General features: G+C 44.4%; 1 long non-coding RNA gene across 1 annotated transcript in view; it reads right to left on the reverse strand.

Annotated features, from left to right (window-relative positions):
* Nucleotides 1–11,585: 11,585 nt before the first annotated feature.
* LOC142826734 (uncharacterized) overlaps nt 11,586–13,665 on the reverse strand; it is a 28,948-nt gene continuing 26,868 nt past the window's right edge. The window contains exon 3 of the long non-coding RNA XR_012900948.1: nt 11,586–11,794. This is a non-coding gene — a long non-coding RNA (uncharacterized LOC142826734). The remainder of the gene's footprint in view (nt 11,795–13,665) is intronic.

The following is a 13,665-nucleotide window of genomic DNA, read 5'->3' on the forward strand; positions in this document are numbered from 1 at the left end:
CACCATGCATGGCTGCCGCCCACTCAGCCCCCAACCCTGCCCACCTGCACAGCATTGTACCCCATGTCCCTTCCATGGCTAGGTCTACATTACAGCTTTTTTCCGGAAAAAGCTATGCAAAATGCAGAGTGCATTTTGTGTAACTTTTTCCAATTTTTTTTTCGGAAAAGGCTTTTCCAAAATTTGGCCCATCTACACTGGGCCAAATTTTGGGAAATCCCCCTCTTTTGGAAAATTCCTTCTGGAAAAAAGTGGAAGAGCAAACGCGTTCCCTAGACGCGGTGGAATTTTTCTGGGATATGGTATCCTGGAAAACCCCTGCAGTGTAGACATACCCATTGTGTCAAAACCCTGCTTCTTTTCCACAGTGAGTTGCTTAGCGTCCTCACAAACATCAGGACTTGAGACCAATTCCTCACTGCCTGGCACACAGGTTTGTCACTGGACTGGTCCTCAGCTCTTGGCCCTTTTCAATCTCTTCATCAACTTGTGTCTATGTCTCTGGGATAAATATTTTAGCTCTTTTTTCTGAAAACTCTCCACAGTCTCCTGGGGTGTGGTCGTGGGGTCTCCACCTAGGATTCTGTCCAGGTCTTTATAAAACTGGCATGTTGCAGGTGCAGCACCAGACTAGCTGTTTGCTTCCTTCACTTTCTGGTATGCTTGCTGGAGCTCCTTGATTTTGACTCTGCATTCTAGGGTGTCTCTCTGATGCCCCTTCTCACACAGGGCTAGAGAAATGTGACCATACATGTTCCATTCCTACAGGTCACTTGCAACTGTGATTGCACCGTTTCTTCACCTCACACAGTGATTAGATCCAAAACCTCTGCAATGGTCCACAGAGGAGAGCATTTGGCTTGATAGCCACTGCCCATGTTTTCCTGATAAGGTCAGGAGCGGTCTGAGGCCAGCTGCGGCAGCTGGTGCCCCAGGGGGAACGTGCGAACGGCGTCCCTGCCTGCAGGGCCATCAATGGACTGATGTCATCGGCGGGCGCCCTGGGTGTCCCTGTGACATCATCATCGGGCGCCCCGGGCGGTGGTGCCCTAAGCGGCAGCCGAGTCCGCCTATAGCCACAGGCTGTCCCTGGATAAGATGCCATGAGGATCACCACACAATGTGCCACAGACACAGGAAATGGATTTAAAGTTCCCAGGGTTTGCAGGTGGGAGAGGAGCATCTGTTTACCTGTAACATTATGCGGCTGAAAGGCAGCCGAGTTCAAGGTGATGGCCAGAATGGCTAAACCAGGCATTGTGGGATACATGCAGGAGTTCAATAAACTAAAACAAACAAACAAACAAACAAACAAAAAACCCTACTGTAGTACACACAGCGTAACTGTTGACAGTAAATTGAGGGACAGAGACAAAAGTCCCTTGTGGAGCTAGAAGTTTTTTGATGTGTATACCTGCTATAAGTTACCCTGGTATACATCCATTCTCCACTAAAGTCATTAACACTTGGAGGAACCGATGCCTCCAACCGATTATAAGTCCTTCCATTCCCTGCTCTTGTGTTAGGCAAAAAAAAAAAAAAAAAAAAACCAATTTGTGCAAACAGAAGTCAGCTGTGCTAAAAAAAATTCCCCACTTTAAATTGTTTCGCTATAAGTCCAAGTTTTTTGGAACGTATCTTGGACTCATAGCAAGGACAGCCTATACTGAAAATGGCTGCATGTTGTGACATTTGTTGTGTTGTAATGTGAATGTTGGAGGTTTTTGTTGTCAAAAACTGTTTTTGGAGATAAAACGTGCCAATGTACAAAAGACCTAATTAAGTGATGGTTGCCCAGAGTCATCTTCAGCTTATTCAAGTTCTTTGCTAGGTGCTTGTGTTTTCTAGAAGGAAAATTTGTTTGGTTTTTGAGTAGATCATTTCCTTCCATTCCTGTTCTGGACACGGTTCTTCACTACCTTCACCCCCTGCTCTCCTGTAAATCTAATAAAACTCGTGTTAAACACAGTAAGATGAGAACGAGGACTTGGAGTGCTTTAAATAAGAGCTACGTGAAATAAGATTTCAGCATCCATGTAGTCCTCAACAGAAATACTGATAGGATAAAAGTCCTTCATATCTAGCGAAATCTACCTTTTCACTAGCCTAGACAAGGCACAAAACATTTTTATTAAGATTTGAACCATGCTAGCACCTTTAGAACAAAATGTAGTTTTTACTAGGAAAGTGCTGGGATTTCAAATGTCACTGTAAAGAAAGATGGATTTGATGCTATAAACATAATATTAGAACCTAAAATATAATAGATTTCTATAATTCTGAAGTGTCTTTTCAGTAAAATTTTAACTTAGTGAAGTTGGCAGGCTAGCAAGCTTCACAACCTGAGTGTCAAACCTTAGGTGCTTCACCAAATGAAGGTGAGTTTTGCAAACTCTTCCTCATTGCCCAATAGTTAAACCATGTTTATCTTCATGGAAATTCAATTAAAGATACGTTATTCAACCTGTGCTACACAGATAAGGATGAAAACAACAAAAGATAAATTTGTCTTCAGCTTGTTTTGTGCAATATATAGAACCGGATCAGACATCTTAGAAATTGGACTACTTCTGGGATGCACTACAAACGAATGTGGTACCCACAGAAAATACTGACAAAAGAAATTAAATTAAGTATTTTAGGCTATGCAAATCACCCATCCCCAGTTTAATAATAAAAACAATTATCCTACTACAGTGATAGTATTTGTTACCAGCCATGTTCCTGCTGTTATCTAATTATTTTAAATGAATGCATTTTTACTGACACGCAGTTCTTTGTGGTCATACCTAGAAAAGGCCTCTGGTATTTGTCAGAGAAGTTCCTAATTGATTCCTCTGTACTTAGTGTGTTTATTGTTAATCTATCTTGCTAAGAGCTGAGGGCTAACACGTTTGTTTAACCCATGAGAGAGTTTTATTCCCATGAAGAAATTTGAAGAGAACAATTCTGTTTGAATGCTAAGTATTAAGATTCCTACATCCCAAAAGAGCATAAACCAAGCCATCAAGGAAAATGGGAGAAAAAATACTACTTGAATGGGGGAAGGAGGACTCAATTTCTGGAAAAAAATAAAGGGAAGCTTTGATCTATGTAATTAAGCACTTGTCAAACTATTCTGTTGTATAGTATAGAAGCAGAGGATTGAAGACTCCTTGGATCAAAATTAATTATTTCTTTACATATTCCATAGGATCCTGATACAGGAATAAAAACAAGCTGCTTTCACTGTCCGAGGGTAATGACATAAATTGTAATGTGACATCTACAAACAGGGCCAGATTAAGCCATAAGCATAATAGACCTATGCCCAGGGCCCCAGTTCCTGGAGTCATCTGACCAGAGTAGAATATCATCTTTGATTTAAAAACAAAATTATGTTCTGAGGCTTCATGGATACAAAAAATCAAATAACCCAAACATCACGGGTGCAATGACATCTGTTTGAGTCTGCAAAGAGCATGATACAATCACTCTGAAATAGAACTGCCCCATTCATCTTAACTCTGAAACCCGTTAATGTTCTAAAAAGGAGACGGGACCATGACAAAGTCAAAGAGTTATATGGCGTTTATTCCTGTGTCAGGATCCTATGGAGTTATAGTAGCCCCTTTGTGGAGAGTGTTCAGGGCCCTCATTGCCTTAATTTGACCCTGGATATGGGAATCTCCAAATTACTCTCCTCAGGTGGGGGCAAGTAACTCCAACAGACAGGCTACGTCTACATTGGCCCCTATTCCGTAATAGGGATGCTAATGTAGCACTTGGGAATAGGCAAATCCGCGGGGGATTTAAATATCCCCCGCGGCATTTGCATTTTCATGGCTGCCACTTTTTCCGGCTTGTAGATAAGCCGGAGAAAAGCGCCCGTCTGGACGCGATCCTCCGGAAAATAAGCTCTTTTCCGGAGGATCTCTTATTCCTACTTGAAAGTAGGAGCTTATTTTCCGGAGGATCGCATCCAGACTGGCGCTTTTCTCCGGCTTATCTACAAGCCGGAAAAAAGCGGCAGCCATGAAAATGCAAATGCCGCGGGGGATATTTAAATCCCCCGTGGATTTGCCTATTCCCAAGTGCTACATTAGCATCCCTATTACGGAATAGGGGCCAATGTAGACACAGCCACAGTGTATAACTTACCTCATACACAGGACACAGCTAACTGCTTCTAGAACATTCCAGAATTTTTTACCAACACAGACAACTAGTGAGAGAGGAGAGAAAGAAAAGTTCAGATGGATAATATAAAGAGCCAACGCTGAGGGCAGAAGCATTAAACCCTAATAGAGTGCATAGCATTTTTTAGCCAGCTCTGTCTTCATGAACCAGCGTCTTCACCAGAACTATACCAAAGTTCATTTTAAAAAATGATAGGCACTCTGAATTTTCTCACAGCAGTCTGAGATGTTATAATACCTCTTGCTGTGCATATGCTCAGAACATACATAGGAAGTTTAGTAATTCAAAAACTAAGCTTTCAAGCCAGGCATTTTCCTTTCCACTGTACAAAGTAGGTATTGTGGGAGCAGCTACTGTAGCAGTCACTCACCTGGACTAATACCCTCATTTCCTAACTATCATGGTGCAGTGTCTTCTGTCAAGTCATGTGGAAGATGTGAAGACTTGAACCAAAGCCCTATTGGTAGAGAAAGACCCTCTGGATACATTATTTTTTATCAACTTTTTAAAACTTGGAATTAGCTTGCAACCATTTACTCACATTGCTGCATGGACACTTAGCTGATCATTGTATTTTCTGCTATGATCGCTTATGTGTTCCAGAAACATACTGGCTACGTCTAGACTGGCCCCAAATTCCGGAAAAGGAATGCAAAGCAGGTAAGTCAGCATAGGGAAATCCACGGGGGATTTAAATATCCCCCGCGGGATTTAAAGAAACATGTCCGCCGCTTTTTTCCGGCTTGGGGAAAAGCCGGAAAAAAGCGTCTAGACTGGCGCGATCCTCCGGAATAAAGCCCTTTTCCGGAGGATCTCTTATTCCTACTTTCAGGTAGGAATAAGAGATCCTCCAGAAAAGGGCTTTATTCCGGAGGATCGCGCCAGTCTAGACGCTTTTTTCCAGCTTTTCCCCAAGCCGGAAAAAAACGGCGGACATGTTTATTTAAATCCCCCGCGGATTTCCCTATGCTGACTTACCTGCTTTGCATTCCTTTTCCGGAATTTGGGGCCAGTCTAGACGTAGCCTATGTGTCACATCATCTGACAGAGGGACATGCTTCATGTGTCAGTTTTCAGTGGGGAGAGGATGCACAATTTCTAGACTTGAAGCAGTGATAATTTGAGAAGAGTGAAGCTCTGTAATATATATGAGTTTAGAAAGCTGTCTTATGGACACACTCTGATTATTTTTTGCTACTAAGCTAGACAGGATAATGAAAGTCTTGGGAGAATGACACAATTCTCACCATTTTTCTGACAATCCAAATAAGATCTGTACCTGCCGTCTAATAGTGTGAACAATATATCATGTCACTCACATGGCACTCCATCTTCTGCCTTTCTCAAGAAGAAAGATGCTCATTGATTATAGTTCTAGTTCTTCTGGAAAATAGAAAACTATATATATATATATATATATATATTTCCAAAGGTTTCCAAACACAGCAATACCTTTTTCAGGGGTGCCTAGCAAGTACCTATGGAAGAAGAAGACAAAGGAAATCAGTGAGCACTGAGTGATATTTGACTGCCAGTCCGTAAATAGGTGTAACTTAAATAGGTGTAAATAGTGAAAGGTGTAACTTTTTCTTCAGCCATCTCAGAACCTGCATGAGGGAAGCCAGAGAGTCTGGGATCTCAACAGAAATAAAATGTCTTAAAAGAACATCTACTGAAAATGCAGGAGGAACATAACTGTCATTGAGATATTTGATTAAATCAGACTCTCTGATGTTTGCCAAAATGTTAACTCCCTGTGTTTTTTTCCTTGTGACAATTATGTTGGAAGATGAATGGAGTTTACAAATGACTGGTAGGGGGTCATTCCTAGCAGGTCAAGCTGTCCTTGCACTAAACAGAGGGATGAGTTTGATTTCAGAAGCCTGACTACATGTCTCCCTCTCAGAGCTCTCAGATGAATTAATGATTTTACCTAACCACACCATGGAAATGGTGCTCCACTTCTGCTTTTGGGATACAAGCTATAAACTGTATGACAAGAATCAACTTTTCCCACCATTCATTTGAGTCTTAGTGGGAGTTATCATTCGTGGATTCACTCTGTGTGGGTATGTCTACACTACCCTCCTAATTCGAATTCGGAGGGTAATGTAGGCATACCGCAATTGCAAATGAAGCCCGGGATTTGAATTTCCCGGGCTTCATTTGCATAAGTGGGGCGCCGCCATTTTTAAATCCCCGCTCGTTCGAACCCCGTGCAGCGGCACGAACTGGGTAGTTCGAACTAGGCTTCCTAGTTCGAACTACCGTTACTCCTCGTGGAATGAGGAGTAACGGTAGTTCGAACTAGGAAGCCTAGTTCGAACTACCTAGTTCGTGCCCCGTGTAGCCGCGCTGCACGGGGTTCGAACAAGTGGGGATTTAAAAATGGCAGCGCCCCGCTTATGCAAATGAAGCCCGGGAAATTCAAATCCCGGGCTTCATTTGCAATTGCCGTATGCCTACATTACCCCGCTAGTTCAAACTAGCGGGGTAGTGTAGACATACCCTGTGAGTGCAGTGGGCTTTATCACAAACAGGCCAGGTAACAGACGGTCATCTGAAGAAGTGGGCTGTACCCACGAAAGCTCATGATACCATCTACATGTTTTGTTAGTCTATAAAGTGCTACCAGACCATTTGCTGTTTTTTATAATAATAGTGTTAGCAGTGGTCCTTTCACTTCCCCAGTTTTAGCTAGATCTAGTGCAATACAGATAGTGAATGAAAGTATTGGTGATGGATATAATCTTTTCCATCTCCTTTTTCAGTGAGCACCCAGTGACTAACAAATGTGTCATTCCATTAAACATGAGTCTAACTCTAAGGGTATGTCTAGACTACATGGCTCCGTTGACAGAGCCATGTAGATGAGTTTACTAGACATAGCAAAATGAAGCAGCAATTTAAATAATCGCCACTTCGTTTACATAAAAATGTCCATCACACTGTGCCGACGATCAGCTTATCGGCATAGCGGGGCAGTCTAGACGCACTGTGGTCGACAAGGGAAGCAGTTGTCGCCCGCTCTGCTACGCCTTATGAAACGAGGCTTTCCGGAGCGATCAACAAAGGCTTCCCTTGTCAACCGCGGTGCGTCTAGACTGCCCTGCTATGCTGATCAGCTGATCGTCGGCTCAGCGCGGCAGTCATTTTGATGTAAATGAAGCGGCGATTATTTAAATCGCCGCTTCATTTTGCTATGTCTAGTAAACTCATCTACATGGCTCTGTCGATGGAGCCATGTAGTCTAAACATACCCTACTAGTCCATGTGCATTTCAACCTCAGTAAAAAGCTCTTGGCATGCCTGGAAAGTGAATGTATGAAAGTTCAGTTCCGCGCATATAGGGATAGCAGGAGACTAGATTTGAAATTCATTCCAGAAATGTGAGAGGAAAGTTCTTCCCTCAGCAAAGGAAGTGTCATTACAAATATAAAGTCAAACTATTGATGCAATGAACGAATGTTTGCTTGCTTTTGCCAATCGTGAATTTACAATTGAACTTAATTGGCAAGCTACATACTAATATACTTCAGCAAGGTAATCCTGAAAAATACCCTCTTTAGCTATGGCGCCAAAACTGCCAGTAAACTGGGAAATGTCTGCATATCTATATGAAATGGCACAACTTAGACTGCTTCATTATAATTGGGGGGAGGGGAAGAGGGAATCCCCAAGGAGTTGCAAATAATAAATAACTATTCTTGCTGTTACATAATAGTAGAATAAAAATGAGGCATAAAGTAGGGGACTAAGTATCTAATTTCCAGCAGCAGCCTTCCTTCCCCTTCTCTCCTACTTTCCCTGGGGATAACTGTGCAGGAAGGCTAGGCACAGTGCTAATGCTGCAGCTAGCAATGTCTGCTGTGGCTCAGAATGAGGCGGCTTGGCTCCTTGGCTGTGTTTGTTGTTGTTCGTACAGCTCAGGAACTTGGCAGCAGCAGAGCAGCCAGTTCCCACTTTTAGTCCCACAGTCAGGAAAGTCTCACAGCCTGTGGAGGAGACAGACTGACTGAAAGAGCCCAGCCAGCTCCATTGTAGATAAGTTAATGTACACAGAAGGGACGTAAATTACCACGACCCTCAGCAGCAGGACATTGGCCAGGGCCTGTCAGAAAGAGGACAAACGTCGGCAGGCTGCGTGTCTCCATGACATTTACCTCTAGATAGAGCAGCCTTACTGCCCTACAAGGAAGGACCTCTTGGAGCCAGGGTTTCCTTGAAAACAGCCGCCTGTCCCTGACACCTACAAGCTAATGCAGTTTTAATCAGGGGAATTAGCTAAGGGCGGTGGACTGTTTTCCCAAAGAATTTGCATGGGGGCTGCAGTTTTTCTTTCCCTTTGTGACTCTATTGACAGTTCCATTATGTTTCTTTATCTGGACTAAATTTTTCCTTTTCTCTTCTCCCCTCCACAGGGAATAAAACATCTTATCTCCACCCACAAGCCCCAACGACACCGTTCTTTCTGTGTTTGCATAGTGACATCACATTCCAGTGCGCCTCACGTCCCAGAAATAACTGAAAGCATGAAGCAAACAGGAAAAAGCTCCTGAGGCATACCCTGCTGTTGCTGTCTTATAACTCACAGCCATGTATTTCTGATGCAAGAGGCACATCTGAAGATATAACACGCTACTAATAACGCTCTGCACTGCTGCAGCGCTTTCCATCTGAGGCTCAAGAAGTGCTATACAAACATTCACACCTTGAGCCCTATGTGGCTCCATATTTATTACTACTCTCCCTTTTTACAAATGGATGAAAGTGAAATACAGGGCACTAGCAAAGGGGTTAGTGGCTCTGACCACTAAACTACGCTCCCTCCCTATGTAAGTTTCATCATCCTGAGGCAGGAAGCTAGATTAAAAGCAAGGCATGCTGCCCTGCCAGTGTGTCTAAACTCTGAACTCACACCATTCAATGGCAAAATAGAGGTCCCGGCCCTCCTAAGTGAAGGTAATCACTGCTCCCTATGGCAGGCTCTCTGTTGCCCTCCACGTGCCCCCTTATTTCCTCCCTTCCCCATGAGGCTTAGTGCTTCTGGAATCAGTTCCTGAGCTGGTGACCAACAGAAACAAACTGCCTGTGGTTGCTGAGTGACAGGAGAGCTGAAGAACCACTCTGCCACCTTTGCAGATGGGAGCAATGACATGAACAGGACTTCAAAAGAAGAAAACAAACAAACAGCTCCCCACCACCACTTCCCACCCACCAATACGACAAACAGAGCTAGAGAAAATAGTCTCCATCCCATCATAAGGATGATCCTGGCATTTGGGTGGATTCATGAATTATAGTGTGCAGGTTCCTGAGATTACATTTACCCTTTGGCTCTGTCTAGACTGTAAAGAAAAGTCAGAAAAAGGTGCATAAATTGCAAACCGTGTATCTTTTTCCACTTTTTTTTTTGGTAGAAGCTTTTCTGAAATTTGGCCTGTCTACCTTCTCTTTCCGAACATCCCTTGTTCCTCATACAATGAGGAATACAGGGATGGCGAAAGAACATGTCCGCTTTTTTGGAAACTCTTCTGCGGTGTAGACATAGCCTTCATTGGAATGAAAGATGCTGTATAAACATTATCTTGTTATTTAAAACCCCTGGTGATTTAGACCTACCTAGTAAAAAAAAAAAAAACCACTGGCCAGCAGGCCCACACTTATTGCCAATGTATTCTCAGAACACTGAGGTACCTCAGCCTGCAAGTTAATACTGATGTATTTGGAAAGATTTGCTGCTTTTTTCAATAGTTTCTTCATGAATAGATATACAGGAGGCCCGCAACATGCGATTGCCCGAGTTCTGACCCCCTGCACTTACAACCATTTTTGTAAGTGCTTGAAGGGGCTGGAAACCCCCGACTTACGTCCTCAGCCCGCATTTATGATTGGCGCATGGCGTAAACGAGGGCTTGACTTACAACACCCCCGGCTTGCGACGCTTCCCTAGGAATGGATCGCATCGCAAGTTGGGGGCCTCCTGTATCTGTATTTCAGTTGGGGGCTGACTCTCTTTTTAGTGGGTACCCCACTACCCAGGAGATATAGTAACCCACACCTGAAGATGAATTGGAATCTGTAGCTAACAGCACATGCGCTTTTCTTTATCCTTTCCTCCCAAATTTTATGAAAGAGGAAAGGCAAGAAAGAGAAATATAGGTATGTTAATTAGCTATAGGTGCCCATTCAACATAAAACACAATGAACTTGAATACTTGCTTCTCTTCTAACTTACAGTCATTTTATAATTGGTGTGACTGGTATCAGGAGCTACTCCAGAGTTACGCGGTGTGATGGAGAATAAAATCAAGGCAGAAAAGTAAACACATACCATACAGGTATAAAAATCCAGACTATAGGGCTGGACTGTCAGGTCCTATATTTCCCCTTTATGTTGCTAAGCAGGACAAAGGAGTCATAAGCCAGCCGGATTTAGCCATGGGGGTGAACACCATATAAGGAGGTTCCCTAAGACCATAGAGTTGGTATAAGACTTCCACTCTGGCCCTTCCCCTTAAAGTCTCCAGTGTAGCTGAATGTTGGTTATGTGTCCAGCCATCCAGCGGTGTTCCCTTAGAGTTGAAGATAGGGTTGCAAGATGGTTGAAACAAAAATACCGAACACCCCCCCCCATAGGAAAAAATTCTGTTGAAGGGAAAAAAAGGAGGGAGACCGAAGTTGTTGAGCACAAAAAAAAAAAAAAAAAAAAGGACTCCAAGGACTCCTTAAGCCGCCCCAAAAATTTAAAATGATGCAGCATTAAAACAGTATGTCCCTTTAAAAGTGAGTGCAGGGATAGAAACAGGGGAGTGGTTGAAGCATTGCTTCCCCTAGGTCTTTTGGCCAGCAGCCATTTTGTGCTGGCAGCCTTGGGGAACCAGGTAAGCATGGGGGCTGGGGTTGGAGGGCTGGGTGTGTTGGGGACCAGGGGGGCTCGGGGAGACCAGGCACTGAGTGTTTGTAGGGTTGCCAGGTGCCTGGCATTTTCGCCTCTTGGCCAGGGAAAAATTCAGAAAATACCAGACATTAGGTGTCTGGTATTCTCTGAATTTTTTTACCGGACAGGAGCCGAAAATACCGGACTGTCCGGGTGAATACCGGGTACCTGGCAGCCCTAGGATTGCCTGATTTCTACTTGCACAAAACCAAACTCCCTAGATCTGCCCCTTTCCCAAGGCCACACTCCCTGCCCCTTCCTGAGTCCCTGCCACTGTTAACTCCATTTCTCCTTTCTCAGTGACTTCCCCCACCCTCACTCACTTTCGTTGCACTGGGGCAGGGGATTGGGGTGTGGAAGGTGTGAGGGCTCTGAGTGGGGGTGTGGCCTGTGGGGCAGAGCCAGGGATGAGGGCTTCAAGGTGTGAGAGGGATCTCTGGAGTGGGGCAGAAGTTTTGGGGGGGAGTGAGGGGGAGGGCTCTGGCCTGGGGTGCAGACTTACCTCAGGTGGCTCCCAGGCCCTGGCGCAGTGAGGCTGGCAAGCTGATTCCTAGGCAGGAATACCAAGAAGCTCCACACGCAGCTCTTGCCCACAAGCACTGCCCCCACAGTTCCCACTGGCTTCGGTTCCTAGCCAATGGTTGTGCAGAGCAGAGGCTTACTTGTCTCTAGAATCTAGGGAGCACAAAAATGGAATATAGTGTAACTCTGCCAAATCCAGGAGTCCAGGCCACGATAGTCAGTAAATACTACAGGAGAAAGTACCAAGTCTTATGGATGTGTTTGTAAGTAAGTAAGTAAATTACCTATCTTGCATTAGGTCTTTAGGAAGTAGTGCAAAACAAATAACAAACAATATTAATAGTTGTGCATTCTATTTCTCTACAGTTCCTCTACAGTTTCACCATACAAAGATCTATTTTTCAAAGTCAGCCACCTCGCTGACTCTGAGGTGCCATAACAGTGGCACACTTTTTAGGCTCATGTATGTTCTCATCTCTTGCAGGATGAAACACCCTCCCCATTTTCCTCTAAAATGCACTCACGCTTCTGGCATTGAAAATCTTTATCTTTATATGTTGTTTTGAGCGCACCCACTGTTTCCTGACTTTAAACAGTTGTGGGCTAGATAGAGATTTACTGGCATCAGCTGGGGGTTTCTTTAAAGCTGCTTTACATCATGCTTTTCATTTGAAGAAAATGACATGACTTTGCATCAGTTGGACAGAGAGTAGAACTTAATGTCCCCAAACAGCCTATTTCTAGCCAGAAGCTGGAAGAGGAACAAACATCTTTGACTGTTGTGGGGCCAACAGGGTGCAGTGACTGGGGTTACTCTGTACTACAAACCTAGGGGGCCACTACCATGCCCAGTGTACTGAGTCTCAGAGGCAAGCACTATAGAACACCTGAAGGTACTAGCCCTGGTGGGCCCCTATAATATTTCACATACACTTGCTTAAGGGAAAGCTGTTCACTGGCGCTGGTGGGAAAAGGAACGGAGGTACAGAGACTTCAACAGTTATCATTCACAGGGAGCATGTGTGGTAAGTGTCTGAGTCCTGGGGGCAGTATAATCGAGGGTTAGGGCTCTTCAGGCTTAATACCTGAGGTGTCCTCTCCAGACCAAGCTCTATTCAAGCAAATAGGGGCTTGTGGGTTTTCAGGCCAAGCTCAGTTGGTGTCTCTCATTGGGGCCCATCTGCACTGGCTCCATGCCCACTTCTGCTCCCCCATAAAGCTCACATAGATTTGCGCCAAGCTATAATGTCCAGCTCTCTCAGCTTGTCCCACAGGGTATGTCTACACTGCCACCCTAGTTCGAACTAGGGTGGCTAATGTAGGCATTCGAAGTTGCAAATGAAGCCCGGGATTTAAATATCCTCATGGAACGAGGTGTACCGGTAGTTTGAATTAGAGAGCCTAATTCGAACTACCTACTCCGTGCCGCGTGTAGCCGCGGGCACGGAGTCCGCACTAACAGGGATTTAAAAATGGCGGTGCCCGGCAAGATGCAAATGAAGCCCGGGATATTTAAATCCCGGGCTTCATTTGCAACTTCGAATGCCTACATTAGCCACCCTAGTTCGAACTAGGGTGGCAGTGTAGACAAGCCCAAAGTTCTTCAGGCTTCTGTCCAGCTCCCTCTCTGCTGCTACATGGCTCCTACTGCCAAAGAGTCCAACTGCTTCCTGGCTCAGGTCTTTTCCCCTTACCTGGCAAGGGGGAAGGAAAGTGCAAGTAGTGAGGGGGGCTGATAGGAAAAATAGTCCCGGCTTAGCCAGGAAGAAAGGGATATACAGGGGAAAGGAGACAAATGGGAGTTATAGTCCCCCTTTTTTTAGGTCCATTACAAGCAGAAGAGTTGAAATTGAAACCCCTCGGTCCAAGCTTGTCCCTGTGGTTTTTCATTTTAAGAGGGTTAAAAATCTGGAGGTAGACCATATTCTGGTTCTAATGCTGAATGTGCCTGAAATCTCACGAGAGCTCCCAATCTCACAAGATAGTGGAAACTTCATGAGAAAGATTGGTCTGCTATTTCTTCC

This window comes from Pelodiscus sinensis, chromosome 2 (genome assembly GCF_049634645.1).
Source record: "Pelodiscus sinensis isolate JC-2024 chromosome 2, ASM4963464v1, whole genome shotgun sequence".
NCBI classification, from domain to species: Eukaryota; Metazoa; Chordata; order Testudines; family Trionychidae; genus Pelodiscus; species Pelodiscus sinensis.